This window comes from Microtus pennsylvanicus, chromosome X (assembly GCF_037038515.1).
Source record: "Microtus pennsylvanicus isolate mMicPen1 chromosome X, mMicPen1.hap1, whole genome shotgun sequence".
In the NCBI taxonomy this organism is placed as follows: domain Eukaryota; kingdom Metazoa; phylum Chordata; class Mammalia; order Rodentia; family Cricetidae; genus Microtus; species Microtus pennsylvanicus.
The window spans coordinates 8,893,161-8,913,358 of record NC_134601.1 but is presented as its reverse complement, the minus strand read 5'-3'; positions in this window follow the sequence as shown (position 1 = coordinate 8,913,358).

Here is a 20,198-nt window from a genome sequence, read left to right as displayed (position 1 = left end):
TACAGGTGTTGTGCATGCAGTGACCATGGATTTCTATATGAAACAACCCTGTTGTGATGTGGGATTTCCCTCTATATGCTGTGATTACCATTGATAAATAAAGGAACTGCTTTGGGCCCAGAGCAGAATTATAGGGGAACAGAGCTAGGCAGGGAAATCTATGTTGAATGCTGGGAGAGAGAAGGCCGTGTTAGAAAGAAGCCATGTAGCCCTTGCTGGAGACAGACACCAAACTTTAGCCAGTAAGCCACAGCCATTTAATAGAAATGAGTTAAATTAAGATATAAAGTTAGCCAGAAGACATGGTTTCCTTGAACCCATCCACCTCCTCAAGCTCTATCACTCTTTCACTCTTTCTTTTGCAATGATCCCTGAGCCTTGGGAGGAGAGGTATGATACAGATGTTCTACTTGAGGCTCAGCATTCTGCAGTCTCTTAGTCTCTGCACCTTGATTGATGGTGGGTCTTGATGTGGGAGTGTCATATATCAATCTGTTGATTTGGTTGGTTAAGCAATAAAAAAGCTGCTTGGCACTGATAGATTAAAACATAGGTGGGAGGAGTAAACAGAACGGAATGCTGGGAGGAAGAGGAAGTGAGCTCAGAGACACCATGCTCCCCTCTCCCGGGTAGACATGATAGCTCTGCTCTCTGAGGCACATGTGATGAAGCTCTGACCCAGGATGGACGTAGGCTAGAATCTTCCTGGTAAGCGCAAGTAGCTGTGCTACACAGATGATTAGAAATGGGCTAAATTAATATGTGAGAATTAGACTAGAAGAGGCTAGATAGAAATGGGCCAAGCAGTGTTTAAAAGAATACATTGTCCGTGTAATTATTTTGGGGCATAAGCTAGCAGGTGGCCGGGGTGCTGGGGATGCAGCCCCCACCACTCATATTACTACAGGGTCTCTGTATTTGTCGCCATCCTTTTTAAAATAGAAGCTTCTCTGATGAGGTTAATAAGGGTTGAAACACACACAAATCTACTGGCATATTGATAAGGCATTAAGAGTGTGTTAATACTGTGAACATATAGCAGATTAATAGTAGTAGGTACTCCTCTGGGGACTTGAGCTATCTAACAAGAGGTTCTTCGCCCCAATAATGGTGATAGGTATAAGTTCTATCTTGTGGAACTGGCCTTAAATTAAAAGAAAGTTGTTGATTACATTCATAACAGCTATTCTACTAATGCACAACTAAATTAGATTACTGATGACTTTTCCATTCTGTTGGTATACATAGCACCTTCCCGAAATATGGAATCTGTAGAATAAGGTTGAAGCTTCCTTGTTGGTATCAGCTTGATTTCTTTATGTTCTATGGCTCGAGCAGGTAATGTCTTCAGCAATAAGCTCTTACTGTCAAATTCTGGAGGATAACTGGAGGCAATGACAATGACATTTAATATTTAGAGATCTATGAAGCTCCACTAGTCAATAGCTCCAAAGATGTAACCATTTCCTGACACTGGGCATACTGTTTGTTAGCCTGTGGTGTTGAATATGTGCATTATTGACCCGCTTAGAATAGAATTCCATATCACTTTAAAAAATATTTTTAGTTATCCTTCCCTGAATATGCTCCTCTCATATGCCTTCCCATCTGCCATCTGCATCAATCTTTTATGGCCCACTAATCCCCTTTCTACCTTTATATCACTGCATCATTTCATTGAACCTTTAAAGGCCTTTCATGCCCCACTACAGGCCATTAACTACTTTCCTTACCTCTGTGGGTATTTCAAAACACACACACACACACACACACACACACACACACACACACACACACAAACTTATTTGAAGATTCGAAGCCAGCATCTGCAAATGAATGAAAATCTGCAATGTTTGTATTTTGGGCGGGTCTGTGTTATATCATTCTGAATGACAGTTTTTAAATCTATGCATGTACTTGACAAATTCATATTTAAGTTTTTAATTGATAAACAATATTCCATACTATAAATATATTCCATTTTTATTATCCATTCATTGGTTGGTGAACATCTAAGCTGTTTTCATTCTCTGCCTATTGTAGAGCAACCCTGAACATGAAAGAAATATAATTATTTTGGCATATGCCCAAGAGTGGTATAGATAGATCAAACAGAAGATTAATTTCCAGTTTTTTTGAGGACCTCTATACTAACTCCCTCTGGCCACAGCCACATTAATTTGTATTCCAATCAATAGTGAAAGGTATTTTCTTTCCCCATATTCACACAAGTACTCGCCATCATTTGTTCTTTGTAAATTAGTCATTCTGCTTGGAGCAAGAAGAAACCTCAAAGTAGTTTGCTTTTTCCTTAAGCATATTTTTTAATTCATTTTACATTCCAACCACAGTTCTCTCTCCCACCCCTCCTTTGCCCTGCCTCCCCCCAGTCCACTCCCTATCCATTCCTCTAAAAGGGTAAGGCCTACCCTGGGGAGTCAACAAAGCCAGGCATATTAAGTTGAGGCAGGAAAAGGCCCCTTCTCCTGCATCAAGGCTTAGCAATGCATCCCACCATAGGAATTGGGATCTCAAAAGCTTTTTAATTTGTATTTACCTAATGGCAAATGATGTTGACCATTAAAAAATATTTCATATGCATTCACATTTCATCTTTTGAGAACTGTTTGTTTACTTTCATGTCCCACTTTTTAAAGCTTGGGTTGTTTGTTTTCTTGATGTGTAGTTTCTTATATAGTTCTTTGTATTGTCTATATATTAACCCTCTGTCAGATATACAAGTGACAAAGATTTCTTCCCCATTTTGTAGGCTGCGTCTTCATTTAAACAATAGTGTCCTTTGCTGTACAGAAGCTGTTTAGTTCATGAAGTCCTATGTATTAATGTCTGAATTATTGGGGAAATCACTTTCCTGTGTGAATAAGTTTGGCTATATTCCCTACGTTCTTCTTTATTAGATGCAGGGTGCAAGGTATCTTCTTTATTAGATGCAGGGTATAAGGTTTTATGTTGAGGTCCTTTATCCACTTGTAGCTGAGTTTTGTATAGGTTAAGACATAAGGATACAGTTTCATCTGTCTTCATGGATCAAGGAAAACTAGAAGGGATAGTCATCAGCTCAGTGACCTGCTATAACAAAGGATAATGCATGAAATTACAACCAAAGGGTACAATGATTCTTTAGAAGTGAGAGTGCTGAAAAGTTCAATTTTCCTTTTCATTGTACAATTTTGTAATTTGCTGGAAATGTTAATTATATGCTTACTCTGGTAAATTTTCTGATTTATATCACAATAAAACTGCTTTACTATCAAGCTATATAATTATATTATGTGTTCTTTTCTGTATTTGTGTGATTTTTTCAATTAACCAATTTCACTTTTAAAAGGATGTTCTTCATATGCATAACTGAGCCAAAATATATGTATACATGTAAATAAATATAAATGTTAGCACTGCATAACATGAAGAAAAGAGAACAAACAAAAGTTAAAACTTAAGAGATGAGGAAGGATTGAATACAGGTAAAAATGGATTCTATGGTGAAGTTTTAAATCTGATGTAAAGCCCAACAACTTCTATTCCAAATGTTTACTTTAGCTGTAAAGGGGTTCACTGAGTTGTATAATCTTTGGATCTTATTAATTTCAGCATATGATGTTTTTATTTTTAACATTTTTACAATGAAATACAAAATGTTTAAAAGAATAATAGTTCAACAACTAAAACATTGTTTGCACTATCTCCTCACCATCAAATATGCTTAATATATTTATAGTAATTGGCCATAAATATCCCAAGTATCTTTCCAGTGTTTAGGGAAGTAATTTATGGAGGCTTTGCAGCATCAAACTGCAAGATTACCACAAATTGTCCTATCCCTTTCCATTGTTAAATAGATTGGTCTTTCAATTTGAGAAGCATTATTTCAACAAAACAAACTTGAAAGTCATCAACAGTTTGTCTCTGACCCTTCCATTTGCTACAGTACAATAGCATCTCAAGTTCTGTGACTAATCATAGAGAAATTCTTAGAACTGGCAGCAGTAACACTTGGCCTGAAGTACCGTTTGTAATTTTGGAATGCTTTCTCAGATGTCCTCCAACTCGCTTGTCCTGTATTTGACAAGAAAAAGAAACAACAAAACAAAAAGACCAAACTACAGAGCACAGACCATATTGTGCTTTACTCTTAGATGAGAAAACTCTCCTAGATTTCCAGCTCATGCTCACCTGAGAATCCTTTTTATCTTTAAATGCCCTGTGCATGCTCAGCATCCTGGTTGCTCTGACAAGATTTTCCTTACCATATTCTCTTATTCACCTAAGAAGACAGATTCAGAAAGGCAGAGAACATGAGAACTCTTGAGGGATTTCTCTTTGTGCTTCATCTACCTCCAAAAGTATAAGTCATTCCTAATGAATATCAATTAAAATAGAATTATATCACTTCCTGTTGCAGGAGGTCCTCCCACTCCTCCAGCATATAGCCACTGAGATACCAGCCCATTGGAGCGTGGTCTCTCTCCCTTTAAAAAAAGCGGCCACTTCCCTCTCCTCTCTCTCTTTACTTCCTGCTCCACCGGTGACTAGACTCCCTTCCTGGTTGCATAGAGGGCTGTTGTCTGGGATGGTGATCTGTAAGTTTTTTCCCCTTTAAATAAATACCACCCTATTAATCATAATTCCAAACTGGTGTGGCATTGTTTGTGACTTACGCCTTCAACTTCCTGCTTCTCTTTCTTCCTTCCACCCTCCCTCCACAGCTGGCCTCTCTCAAATGTCTCCCATGCCCCCCCCAACTCTCAAAGGAGAAAGAGACGAGAGGGGGGGAGAGGGACAGAGAGGGGAGGAGAGAAGAGGAGAGGAGAGGAGAGAGAACAACTGTCTGTCTTAAAGGACATTTGTGTTGTCTTAAATCATTTGGGTTGACAATGCTCCCCACAAGAATGATACACTAACAAAAATTCCTACACCAGACACAGCCTTTCCAAGTTTGCTCAGGTCAGTTCACATGACTCCCAAAATAGTACAGATGATCAGTGCAGCCCTTGGTTGCCTCTCATGTACTGAATGTAGTTTACTTTTCCTGAAGGTATCACGTACTTGGTAGTCACAATTTGGATGACAGGAGCTGGGTATCACTTGAAGCTCTTTTTGTGTGGTCTAGCTTCCATGGTACTAGAAAATTCTGTGCAAGCTGCTGAAGGAGGGAAACAGACTGTGACACCTACTAAACATGACAATTGCTAGCATGGAGCACAAGAAGTGGCATTCACATGTAGGTAGCAACCAAGATCTATTTAACTGGACACTCAACAGTAATAAAATAGTGCCTAGTACTAGAGACCTGGCTGACTTCTGGGAATTAGTGAGGTCATGGATCTTAGAAGAGAATCTACTACTGCCACTTTGCTAGGCCAGCATAATTTCTTACTGTTCCTAATCTTATCCTTAGACCCACATATAAGTATAGCCATGACATCTCATCAAAGAAGGCTCTCTTTACAACAAATGGTGATAACCACAGAAAACCACAACTAGACACAATGCAGAGATCAATGGATCCCATCCCTAAGAGATACATTGTTTTGATTTTTAAATAATTGCTGAGTAATTATATGACCCCAACAGTAGCCAGTCAACAGTAGCACATAAAATATCTCAAAAACTTTCCTTGAACCTCAATAGCTGACAATTGGCAAATAAGTGACCTTTGGGATCAGAAGAGTTACGAGGTCAAAGTTGCAAAGACAGTTTGAATACATGACTGGCAAGTTAAAAAAATCTCAGCTGATTACTACTTTCTTCCATCTGTGATATTACATGATACTTCGTTGGCCAAGGGTTCACTTACCCTTCCTTGACCAAGGATTAAAATATAGTATCTGTATAATAGAATTATAGTAATCACTGGTATTGTCCTCATTTATTGCACAGTTGTTCATTGTCTTAGTCTTTTTTTTAAATCTTTTTTTTATTGAGAAAATGAGAAAAAAAACAAGTTTCCACCTCCTCCCAGCCTCCCATTTCCCTCCCCCTCCTCCCACCCTTCTCCCTCTCCTATTGAGAATTATATAGATCAATAGTCATCTAAGTTTGTCATTTATAATTAGACTAATCAGGTTCTTAGATACATAGAGATTATATTCAGTATAGATAGATAATCTTCAACCTCTTCAAAGAGCTGCAGAAAATGGGACACAATTGCTTCTGGCAACACTGATCTATTCCCGAGAGAATGTTGAGCACCAAAGACACTCCACCTGGAGCCTTTTTTTTTTTTGGCAGAACTGGATTTTCGGCAAAGAAATGCCCATACCTCAACCACTGACAGAGAAACAGAGTATCCATACATGGATAAAACAGGACTGTCATATCCTTCCAAGACAGGGTAAGATAGTTTTGAAAAGTTTCTTGCCTTTGAAAATGGTATGTCAGTTATGTTAGGCCTTAGCCAAAGTTGGTTGCTTCAACGCTGCAAACGTGACCTTGAGTGATTGCCCAGGTATCTAGTTGTCTCTGTGATTTGTTGAATAACATTATTTCCCTTCTCAGATCTTTGATGGGGTTGATGACTTGGCCAAGTTACTTATTATACAAGACTTAAGCTAGTTAGAATAGGATAATTTCATAGTAGGTTCAGAACTCTCTTACTTAAACAAAAGGGGGAGGTGTTGCGGGAGCTCCTTCTGCTCCTTCAGCCAATAGCTGCTGAGATACCAGCCCACTGGGACATGGTCTCTCTCCCTTTAAAATAGCGGCCACTTCCCTCTGCTCACTCTCTGGCTTCCAGCTCCTCTTCTGGCGACTAGGCTCCCTTTCTGATTGAGGAGAGGGCTGTTGTCTGGGACGGTGATCTGTAAGTTTTTTCCCCTTTAAATAAATAGCTTCTCTATTGGTCATAATTCCAAACTGGTGTGGGATTGTTTGTGACTTACGCCTTCAAGGTCCGAGATGTAGTCGACCCAAGTAATAGACAAAGCTGCATGCCACCACAAGTCACTGAGATGTTTAATTGTGACTAAAATTGGAAATCATGTGATATTATAATAATTTATTATATATTTTGAACTATTGGATAAAATCCCTTAAGTGTAATATATTAATAGTCACAATAAGGGAAATTTTGACCTACTTTTGGTTGATTGGCATCCCTCACTGACACATTTCATTACAAAATGTGTATTGTTCATCCTTCACACTGCAACTTCATTGATGTCTGAAAAACACTGAGCATATTCAGAGCAAAAATTTAGATGCAGCTACCAAACATGCATGCCCAAATCTTATCTTTTCAAATGAAACAGTACAAATGGAATTATAAAAGGCAAGTGTCCCATTTTCCTTTCTGTTGCTTTGATAAAATATCCTGACACAATGTAACTTAGGGGAGAATGTGTTTGTTTTGCTTCATAGTTTTAGATTACTGTTCATCATTAGAGGAAAATCTAATGAAGCAGCAACTCAAGACAGAAATGAATTGTGAATATATGCTGGGTACTCAGCTAGTTTTCTCTATGCTTATACAATCCAGGGCCCCAAACCAAGGAACGGTGCCACCCATTTTCATGCTATATCTTCCCACATCAATGAAGGCAATTAAGACATTTCCCACCAGACAGTTACAGGCAGACCTGATTTAGACAATCAACCCCTCATTCTCAAGTCATTATAGAGTACCTAAAGTTGACAACTATGACTAATCATTGCAGTAAAGGAGTCTCAAAGGAGCTACAGGAGAAAGACAAATGGGCACTGATGAAAGTTTTTGTAATGAAAATAAAATAGATTCTAGCTCAGTAGCTCTTCACATACAACCAGGCTTAAATCTGTCTATATTATGTATCTACAATTAACTGTTACTTCTGCATAATCACAGTCAAGTATTCCAAGCAAGAGATAAGAAAAAATTATACCACACAATGATAAATGCAACTGTGACAGAAGGGTCAGAAGGTGCGAAACATCTTAGTAGCCATAGTGATCACAGGCAACATTGTTATAAGAAATAGTTATACAGTAAAACAGTATGGTTATAATTATTATATTCAGTGGGTAATATGAGTGTATTTCTGTTTCTATATTTAAATTCATGAATGCTGATAAAAAGGAGCACTAATAAATTCATGGAACTAGGAAAATTATTATTTGTTTCAAAAAACATGAATAAGTAAGTATATAAGTTTCAGACTATGGTGGCAATCTGTTTGTACTTAAATGATTACTGCTCTTTCTCATTTTTCAGTCAAGTTCAGAGTCAAGAGGATGATTTTACCTATTCATTATTTTTCTCAAAGAAACCTAGAAGGGAAAAAAATGGCCAATGAAGAGACTCATCAGGGACTGCACTCCTGTACTTACTAAGAAGGTAACAGTTTTACAATTGCTGAAGTGATGAAATTATTCATTATCATAGGAGTCCTTTCATACTTAAGTGTCTTATTCAAATTAATGTTTGTATGACACTCCTGAATATTCTTCAAGATACAGAAAGTGTCTATACAATAACTTCTCAAACCTTTAAAGTGCACTTCATAGCTTCTTCATTATTATAGGGCTTTTGAAAACCCTTATAGCTCTCACACTGTCGTCTCCAGAGGCCCTATAATCTAAATTAGAGAAAACATCACTAACTTCACTGAAGAAAAATGCTGAATACTAGAATGTCCCCAAGTTCTAGTTACTTTGCTCACATTGTGTGTCTTAATGTCTCTGAGTAAAACTCGAGTTTAGATTTGAAGAGAGAGTAAGAGGAACAGCATTTGTTTCAAGAAAGAGGAAAAATGACAGTGGACTCAGTAGAATCCATTATCACAAGGACTCAACACACAGTGACAAGAACAAGTAGGCAGAATTCTACATAGTCTGTAGAAGAGACAAGATACAAAATGTGTGACACAGAGATTTAAGAGGTAAAGCAGGACTCTCACTCATACATTCAAAATGTCAAGATAGAAAATTGTCTAGCAACTGTGAGAACTTAAGATCAATACAGTGTAACAAATATACACATGCACACACATGCACACACACATACACACACATGCATGCACACACACGTACACACACACATACACACACATGCATGCACATGCAAAATTATAATAATGGGAACATTAACATATTAAAGCAAGTATCAAGCCTTTACAAGTTTAGTATTCCAAGAAACCACATAAGGTTAGATATGCACAGTTCTTTATCTTTTAAATATTTTCATTAATACTGTAAAATTTTATTTAAAGCGCTTTATCATATACACTCTGAACTCCATCCCTTAATACCCACCAGATGCAGTCCCACCTCCCCATACTTCATTCTTCCTGTCTTCTTCTTTATTTAAGTCCATTAACTCCAATCAAGTGACATTCTCCATGTCTACATATTTGAAAATATTGATATATATTCATTGACTAAAGTGATTAGTTTCATAGATAATTTTCATGCAAACACGTAGATTTTTACTATATTCATGCTTGATTATCTTCTGTCATTTGTTAACCCTTCCAATAAATTATTACATGTATGTGTGTATGTATGTATGTATGTATGTATGTATGTATGTATACACACATATATATGTATAAAGTTTAGGTTCTACAAATGAGAGAAAACATGTGGTATTTGCTTATCTAAGGGTTCTTTCATTTAATATGGTGATCTTCAGTTTTATCCATCTTACTGAAATAATTTTATTTGCTAATGTTGAATAAAATTCTATTCTTTGTATGTGTCATATTGTCTGTCTCTGCTAAAGAGAATCTATGTTGATTCTTTTATGAACTGTTCATAACATGCTTATATACCTTAGATGAAATTAGATTTTGCCTCAGAGCAAGTGTCTCCTCTTGCAAACCATCCTTCCATTTCCGCCTCCAATACTAATTTTCACCAATCCTGAAAAGAACACTTTATAAAAATCAAATGTACTTTCTTTTTTACCTATTAACATAAATGTGATTCTTATTAAGCTCAAATATTGAGAATCCAAATTATTAAATTATTGTTATCACACAATTTCTGATAATCTAGTTAATTATAATTCATGTTGACTTAGGCTTTCTGTTTTAACTGAAAGCTTTTTGTTAGCTATACTTCATGCAGAGACATTTTAAAATTAATTAATTGATTAATTAATTTTACATCTAGACAGCAGCATCCCCTCCTTCCTCTCCTCATACTCCCTCTCCCTACCTCTTCTCTGCCACCCCCTCAGCCCACCTTTCCTCTGTATTTGCTCAGCGGGGGGCAGGCCTCCCATGAGCGTCAGCAAAGCATGGCATATCAAGCTACCATAAGATCATGTACCTCCTCCTATAGTAAGGCTGGGCAAAGATATCCAGCAAGAGTAATAGGTTCCCAAGAGCCAGTCAAAGCACTAGAGACAGTCCCATTGCCTGGAATCCCACAAACAGACCAAGCTACACAACTGTCACATATACATAGAAGGCCTAAGTAGAGTCCATGATGGCTCTCTGGTTGTTTGTTCATTTGTTATCACATCACAGAATAACCTACAAATACCTCAGACACTACTGAGGGAAGTAAGTGAAAATTCACCTGTGCAGTCTTCATCAGCCCCACTTGAATCTTATCTGTTTCGGGGGTTTCTATGAAAGCATTCTTCTAGAATAAAATAAATAGTACCACTTTATAAGAATATTAACAGAACAAGACTTATTTACCTTGATTATACCATTAGCCAGGAAGCAGAGGTACAGGATAGAAGAGAGTCCCTTTCTGTGTCACAATTTTAATAGGCCTTATGTATTCAAAGTTCCACCACCTCTCAATAGTTACTACCACAGGGACCATTTCTTCAACATGCAGAACTTTTAAGGATGTTCAGCTTCAAAACTAAAGCAATAGACAAGGTGCTATTAAGATTCTATAGCATTTTAGACACAATTTTAGACACATTTTAGACATAAACCTCACATGTTATAGTGTTTAATTTTCACAAAAGACTCCTGAATAATATTTTCATTTCATACATTAAAACAAAAAGAGAGTACATAAGTACACAGGAAAGTCCATCCAAAAAGTAGCAGAACAGCAACTTGAACCCTTGCCAGTGTGTAATGACACATCATTTCTACCCATGTTAAACTATGTCTACAATGTTTTGCCCCATAATTCACTAGGTATTTAGGGCTGTATCCTTGACCACAAATTCATCTATTTGCCTTATGAGACAACAGAATTTTAGGGAATATGTGGACTAAAATAAGCAGAATCAGGGTTTACAATCACTCAGGCAAGAATTAAGCCATGCATGATCAGAGAGGCCTGAGTAATGAACCTGAAAACATTGGACCTCTTTATCCTGTGACAAGTGAATAGTTGTTGGTCTCACATTTGCAGAACTAAAATCACATCTGCAGTTTTCAGGATCAAAGGTTCTTCACATGTTTTAGACAGAAAAAGCTAAAATTAATTCCACATAATGGACTCCATCAGTTCCAGCTGATGTCTATGACGTGAATGAATCCCAAGGAGTCTCTTATCACGTATAACATTTTTGCATCTATAATGGTACCTAGCACTTCTATACTGGATGGAGAGTTTGTAACAAAAATACAAAGCTCTTTAGCACCTTCAGAAAACAGTATGCAAACAGAAAGGCACTGAGTTACAAATCAGATATTGCAATAAATGACTGTGGATTTATGTGATTAAAAGATAAATTTTGTGTGTTGACAAGAATGAAGCAAGAATAAAGAAACTGATTCCAACACCAACAGAGGCTGTGCTAAAGCTTGTGGATTTAAATTAAAAAAAATATGTCTAACCTCCCACTGGTAATATGCACATTTTCCCACAAATAATGGAAATAATCTGCTTTTCTAACAGGCTTTTAAATTAAATAGTCAAGATTAAATTCACAGTAATGTGGTCTTACCTCAAGTAGAAGAATAAGTATTTTCGACATATTCACATAGATCTGAGGCATTATGCCATAAAGCTGCTTCAAAGTCCAATAATCATAGTTCACATGACTTCTAATTCCATTAAAACAAAATGTATTGTACCTTTCCTAAACTCTCATCTTTTTATTTCCAAATGAAAAGACTGTCAATAAGACATAGCCTCTTTTTCAGTCACTTATGAAAATATTCAACATACTTACTATCAGAGAAATGTAAATGAAAACAACTCTGAGATTTCATCTTACACCTGTCAGAATGGTGAAGATCAAAAGCACTGATATGATAGCTTATGTTGAAGAAGATTTGGAGTAATGGGAATGGTCCTTCATTGCTGGTGGGAGTGCAAACTTGTACAGTCACTTTAAAAATCAGTACGGCAATTTTTCAGAAAATTAGGAAATAATCTACATCACAACCCAGTAATACTGCTGTTGGATATATACACAAAGGATGCTCAATCACACCATAAGAACCTGGAGGATGATGAGACACAATGTCTTTAAAAATGCATGTAGGATTGGGAGAGAGAGGAAAAAGTAGAGACAATTTTTAAAAGGAAGTAAAGTCTTAAAGAGACATTAAAAGTAATATGAAAGAGTACAAAGATAAAAGGAGTAAAGAAAAATAAGCCACATAAAGATGCAAAATCCACAGAAAGTCTGGGTTATGCATATCATGGTGTTTTCTTTGAGTTTTTCGACTGTAGAAAGATATTTGATTTCTGAAGACTGCTAAGCTAAACCAACACATATGTTTTAAAGGTTTCTTGACTTCAAAATTTGAGTCTAAGTATATGTTACGTTGGAAAAGAGACTCTGCTTTTGTTTCCACAGAAGATGAGAACCTGTGTATTCCTTCCAGGCTAATGTGGTTTGATGGAACAAGACCTCTTGAAAGTTTTCTGTGAACCTTAAAAGTACTTCACCCAAGAAAAAGTAGAAAGCAGTTTGGAGAAAACTATGCTCAAATTTCCAAAATGGTTGTTTATAAATGTTTATTTTCATTTTTAAAAGTTGTTTAAAAATGTTTAATGGTCACAGTGAATCTCTAAAAAATAAGGGGGATATGATATAGAAATAAATGTTTTACATTGGTATTTTCATTTATTGTTACAAATTTAAGGTCAATTGCATTATATGTATATTTCTACTCTTGTTTAAGGTATTAATATTTATGCAGCTCATTGAAAAATGTAATGTACAATTTAAAATTGCAGATTAATAGGTAGTTATTTATAACAGTCAAACTTGTAGTCATGTTAGTTAGGTTTTCTAGATATTTAGAAATATATTTCAATTATATGAATAATCTTCAATACTTCAAAGACCTACAGAATATGGTATTTAAAATGTTTTAAGAACTTAGACTTTTTTAAACAATGAGATATGTCTGCTTCTGGCAGCAATAATTACCTCAGAGAGGTTGACGGGCATTGAAGAAAGTTGTTATGAAATTTGCCTTCAATGTGACTAGGCTAGTCATTTGGGCAAGAAAATATTCTTGTCTGGACTGCTTGATGGTATGCTATATGAAATGGACATGCCGGACCCACAGAAAAGTGACTGCTGAACATTCCAAAAGACAGGATGGCCCTTCAGCATTCCTGCTTCACAGAAGAAATTGCCAGACTTTCTGCAGGATACAGAAAAAAAGTTAGGGACAAACTGCCAAGATAGGTGAAACAGTCTCTCAAATTTCCTGCTTCATGGAAAAATCGGCTGGATACTATGGGCCTGTAGGCTGAAGATGGATGCCCCAATGGTACAGAAGAACTGGATGACTGTCCAGGCAGCAAGATGTCTCTGTCAATTCTAGAGTTTTGGAAGTTGTTTACAACGCACTTCTTGCTTACTTAGGTAATATTATATCCTTCTGGAGTCTTTGATGGAGTTGAAGACAGATAATTATAGTTTTCTTTAGTTTTGATAAAGCTAAATTAGATATGAAACTTTCCAGATACAAATAAACTAAATATTGTAAGTATATTTTTTGCTTAGCAACGTTTTATATGTAATTTTACTATGTTAAAGTTAAAACTGTACTTTAATTTAGACAGAAATGGGGAGATGATGAGGGATGTCCTTCTGTATATGTGTTGCTGTTATTGGTTGATTAGTAAAGCTGTTTTGGCCAATGGCTTAGCGGAGTAAAGCCAGGTAGGAAATAAAGAACAGAGAAATATAGAGAGAGTAGGTAGATTCAAAGAGATACCATGTAGCTGCTGAAGGAGAAGGACCTGAAACCTTTATGGTGAGCCAAAGTTTTATGGCAATGCACAGATTAATAAAAATGGGTTAATTCAAGATGTAAAAGCTATCTAGAACTATTCCTGAGTTATTGGTCAAACAGTGCTGTAATTAACATAGTTTCTGTGTGATTATTCGGCTATGAGAGGCTGAGAAAATAAGAGCAGTCTCTGCTTACACCTAGAAACAACCTAGATGTCCCTCATCCAGAGTGGATGAAGAAAATGTGATACAATTACACAATGGAGTACTACACAGTGTTAAAAAATAATGACATCTTGAAATTTGCATACAAATGCATAGATCTAGGAAAAAAACATATTGAATGACATAACCCAGACAGAAAAAGAAAAATATAATATGTACTTACTCAAAAGTGGCTTTTAGACCTAAAATGAAGAAAAAGACCAACCTACAGTCCACAACCCCAGACAATCTAGACAACAAAAAGGACCCTAAGAGAGACATACATGGATCTACATAGGAAGGAAAAAAAGACAAGTTCTCCTGAGTAAATTGGGTATGTGGGACTCACGTGAGAGAGTAGAAGGGGAGAAAAAGAGGTAGGACTAGACAAAAATGTATAGCTCAGTAAAAACAACAATAGATAAATAAATAAAAATATGCAAGACCCCATAGCCTCATCTTTATTAAAGGCAACAACTGTTCTCTTTTCAAATTTTCCCCATAGTAATTCTGGTTATGTTAAGTGTTATTAAACCAGATATTGTTACTATAGGAAAAGCTATTTGTTTTTACGCAAAGCGTACTTTTTTTCTATAAAACAAGGGGTTTTATTGCCCCAAAGATATTCTTGATGGCAATATTTTTCATACTTCATCTAAAAACAGCAGAGTTCCACAAAGACCAAAGGATTACACACTACTTCAAATGAGCAAAACAAAATAGTACAAAATACATTTAACAGAACAGGGCAGAACTTTTTTTAAAAAAATATATACATTCTGTTGAAATACTGATATGCAAAGAAATAACTTTTGGCCCTTGTCCAAACTTTAAATTCCCAATTAATTATAATCTGAAGTACTGACTTTATTAACTCTTGATTTCAGGACTGCTTACATAAAGTATCAAAGATAAGCAGCAGTATAGCAAGAAAATAATTGTCAGAAAGAATTATTCAACCAGTACTAACAGTTAAACCCTCCAAAGACTGTCTATGACAACAAGAGAGGAAAGAGTACAAGAGTTTCACTTCTAAATGGTACTGTTATACTTATTTCTTTTTTTTATTGAGAAAAGGAAAAAAAAAGTTTCCCCCTGCTCCCATTCCGCTCCCCCTCCTCCCACCCTTCTCCGCCTCCCCCCACTCCTCTTCCCCTCCCTCTCCAGTCCAAAGAGCAGTCAGGGATCCCTGCCCTGTGGAAAGTCCAAGGTCCTCCCCCCTCCGTCTATGTCTAGGAAAATGAACATCCAAACTGGCTAGGCTCCCACAAAGCCAGAACATGAAGTAGGATCAAAACTCCGTGCCATTGTCCTTGGATTCTCATCAGCCCTCATTGTTCGCCATGTTCAGAGAGTCCGTTTTTATCCCATGCTTTTTCAGTCATAGTCCAGCTGGCCTTGGTGAGCTCCCAATAGATCAGCCCCACTGTCTCAGTGGGTGGGTGCACCCCTCGTGGTCCTGACTTCCTTGCTCATCTTCTCCCTCCTTCTGTTCCTCATTGGGACCTTGGGAGCTCAGTCCAGTGCTCCAGTGTGGGTCTCTGTCTCTATCTCCATCCATAACCAGATGAAGGTTCTATGATGATATGCAAGATATTCGTCCATATTGCTATAGGATAGGGTCGTTTCAGGTTCCCTATCCTCATCTGCCCAAGGAACTAACTGGGGACATCGCCTTGGGCTCCTGGGAGCCACTCTAGGTTCAAGTCTCTTGCCAGCCCTAAGGTGGCTCCCTTAACTAAGAATTGTGCTTCCCTGCTCCCCTATCCAGTCTTCCTTTATCCCAATCATCTTGTTTTCCCAAGTTCCCCCCATCCTCCCCTTCTCATTTTTCTCTCCCCATCTCCCCTTACCCCCAACCCACCCCACCCCCAAGATCCCAATTTTCTCCCCGGCAATTTTGTCTACTTCCCATAGGCAAGAGGAAAACTCTATGTTTTTCCTTGGGTTCACCTTCTTATTTAGCTTCTTTAGGTTCACCAATTGTAGACTCCGTGACCCTTATTTATGGCTAGAAACCAATTATGAGTGAGTACATCCCGTGTTCATCTTTTTGGGTCTGGGTTACCTCACTCAGAATAGTGTTTTCTATATCCATCCATTTGCATGCAAAATTCGAGAAGTCATTGTTTTTTACCGCAGCGTAGTACTCTACTGTGTATATATTCCACGCTTTCTTCATCCATTCTTCTATTGAAAAACATCTAGGTTGTTTCCAGGATCTGGCTATTACAAATAATACTGCTATGAACATAGTTGAACAAATGCTTTTGTCATATGATCGGGCATCTCTTGGGTATATTCCCAAGAGTGGTATGGCTGGGTCCAGGGGTAGGTTGATCCCGAATTTCCTGAGAAACCGAAACACTGATTTCCAAAGTGGTTGCACAAGATTGCATTCCCACCAGCAATGGATGAGGGTACCCCTTCCTCCACAGCCTCTCCAGCAAAGGCTATCATTGGAGTTTTTTAGTTTAGCCATTCTGACAGGTGTAAGATGATATCTCAAAGTTGTTTTGATTTGCATTTCCCTGATTGCTAAGGAGGTTGAGCATGACCTTAAGTGTCTTTTAGTCATTTGAACTTCTTCTGTTGAGAATTCTCTGTTCAGTTCAGTGCCCCATTTTTAATTGGGTTAATTAGCATTTTAAAGTCTAGTTTCTTGAGTTCTCTATATATTTTGGAGATCAGACCTTTGTCTGTTGCGGGTTTGGTAAAGATCTTCTCCCAGTCAGTAGGTTGCCTTTTTGTCTTAGTGACAGTGTCCTTTGCTTTACAGAAGCTTCTCAGTTTTAGTAGGTCCCATTTTTTCAATGTTGCCCTTAATGTCTGTGCTGCTGGGGTTACACATAGGAAGCAATCTCCTGTGCCCATCTGTTGTAGGGTACTTCCCACTTTCTCTTCTATCAGGTTCAATATGTTATGACTGATATTGAGGTCTTTAATCCATTTGGACTTGAGTTTTGTGCATGGTGATAGATATGGGTCTATTTTCATTCTTCTACAGGTTGACATCCAGTTGTGCCAGCACCATTTGTTAAAGATGCTTTCTTTCTTCCATTGTATACTTTTAGCTCCTTTATCGAAAATGAGGTGTTCATAGGTTTGTGGGTTAAAATTCGGGTCTTCTATACGATTCCATTGGTCGACTTCTCTGTTTTTATGCCAGTACCACATTGTTTTCATTACTGTAGCACTGTGATAGAGTTTGAAGTCAGGGATGGTAATGCCTCCAGAAGAACCTCTATTGTATAGGATTGTTTGGGCTATCCTGGGTTTTTTGTTTTTCCACATAAAGCTGACTATTGTCCTCTCCAGATCTGTGAAGAATTTTGATGGGACCTTGATGGGGATTGCATTGAATCTATAAATTGCCTTTGGTAGAATTGCCATTTTTACTATGTTGATCGTCCCAATCCAAGAGCAGGGGAGGTCCTTCCATTTTCTAGTATCCTCTTCAATTTCTTTCTTCAATGACTTAAAGTTCTTGTCAAATAGATCTTTTACTTCATTGGTTAGAGTTACCCCAAGATATTTTATGCTCTTTGTGGCTATCGTGAAAGGTGAAGCTTCTCTGATTTCCCTCTCTGCTTCCATATCCTTTGTGTATAAGAGGGCGACTGATTTTTTAGAGTTGATCTTGTATCCTGCCACATTACTAAAGCTGTTTATCAGCTGTAAAATTTCTTTGGTGGCAGGCTCCAAAACCACAGAGAAACCCTGTCTCAAAAAAAAGCAAAAAAAAAAAAAAGTTCTTTGGTGGAGTTTTGGGGGTCGCTTATGTACACTACCATATCATCTGCAAATAACGAAAGTTTAACTTCTTCCTTTCCAATTCGAATCGCCTTGAGATTGGCGTATAATTCTCTTTTTTGGTTGAGTCTTTGTGCGGTTTCGGTATCAGAGTGACTGTAGCTTCATAAAAGGAATTTGGCAATGACTCTTCTGTTTCTATATTGTGAAATACATTAAGGAGTATAGGTATTAGGTCTTCTTGGAAGTTCTGGTAGAATTCCGCATTGAAACCATCTGGTCCTGGGCTTTTTTTGGTAGGGAGGTTTTTGATAACCGCTTCTAATTCTTCACGACTAACAGGTCTATTTAGGTCGTTCACCTGGTCCTGGTTTAATTTTGGTATATGGTATTTATCTAAAAAAGCGTCCATTTCTTTTACATTTTCCAGTTTTGTGGCATATAGGCTTTTGTAGTAAGATCTAACGATTCTCTGAATTTCCTCTGCGTCTGTGGTTATGTCCCCCTTTTCATTTCTGATCCTATTAATTTGCATATTCTCTCTCTGCCGTTTGATTAGTTTGGATAGGGGTTTATCCATCTTGTTAATTTTCTCCAGGAACCAGCTTTTTGTTTCATTGATTCTTTGGATTGTTTTCTGTGTTTCTATTTTGTTGATTTCAGCCCTCAGTTTGATTATTTCCAGTCTTCTACTCCTCCTAGGTGAGTCTGCTTCTTTTTTTTCTAGAGCTTTCAGGTGGGCTGTTAAGTCTCCAATGTGTGCTTTTTCTGTTTTCTTTAAGTGGGCACTTAGTGCTATGAACTTTCCTCTCAGGACTGCTTTCATTGTGTCCCATAAGTTTGAGTAGGTTGTTTCTTTATTTTCATTGAATTCGAGGAAGACTTTAATTTCTTTCTTTCTTTCTTCCTTGATCCAGCTGTGGTTCAGTAGTTGACTATTCAGTTTCCATGAGTTTGTAGGCTTTCTGTGGGTAGCATTGTTGTTGAATTCTAACTTTAATCCATGGTGATCTGATAAGACACAGGAGGTTACGGATATTTTTTTGTAACTGTGGAAATTTGCTTTGTTACCCAGTATGTGGTCAATTTTCGAGAAGGTTCCATGAACTGCAGAGAAGAAGGTATATTCTTTCCTATTTGGGTGGAATGTTCTATAGATGTCTGTTAAGTCCATTTGATTCATTACCTCCATTACCTCTCTTATTTCTCTGTTAGGTTTCTGTCTGATTGACCTGTTCATTGGTGAGAGAGGAGTGTTGAAGTCTCCTACTATTAGTGTGTGCGGTTTGATGGCTGCCTTGAGTTTTAGTAATGTTTCTTTTACGTACGTGGCTTTTATATTAGGGACATAGATATTCAGGATTGAGACTTCATCCTGATGAATTGTTCCTGTTATGAGTATAAAATGTCCCTCTCCCATCTCTTCTGAGTGATTTGAGTTTGAAGTCAACTTTGTTAGAAATTAGTATGGCCACACCTGCTTGTTTCTTAGGTCCATTTGCTTGATAAGCCTTTTCCCAGCCCTTTACTCTGAGTAGGTGCCTGTCTTTGTGGTTGAGGTGTGTTTCTTGTAAACAGCAGGATGTTGGATCCTGTTTTCGTATCCAATCTCTTAGCCTGTGCCTTTTTATAGGTGAGTTGAGCCCATTGACATTAAGTGATATTAATGACCAGTGGTTGTTAATTCCGGTCACTTTTTTAGTAGTAGAGTTTGCGTGTTTCCTTTCTTTGAGTTGTGCTGGTGAAGGGTCTCTAGTTGTTTGAGTTATTGTTTTTATTGTTGGACTCCTTGGTTTGTGATTTTCTTTCTATTACTTTCTGTAAGGCTGGATTTGTGGCTACGTATTGTTTAAATTTGTTTTTATCCTGGAAAATTTTGTTTTCTCCATTTATGGTGAATGAAAGCTTGGCTGGGTATAGTAGTCTGGGCTTGCATCCATGGTCTCTTAGTTTCTGCAGTACATCTATCCAGGACCTTCTGGCTTTCATTGTTTCCATAGAGAAATCAGGTGTAAATCTAATAGGTTTACCTTTATAAGTGACTCGGCCTTTTTCCTTTGCAGCTCTTAATATTCTTTCTTTATTCTGTATGTTTTGTGTTTTGATTATTATATGGCAAGGA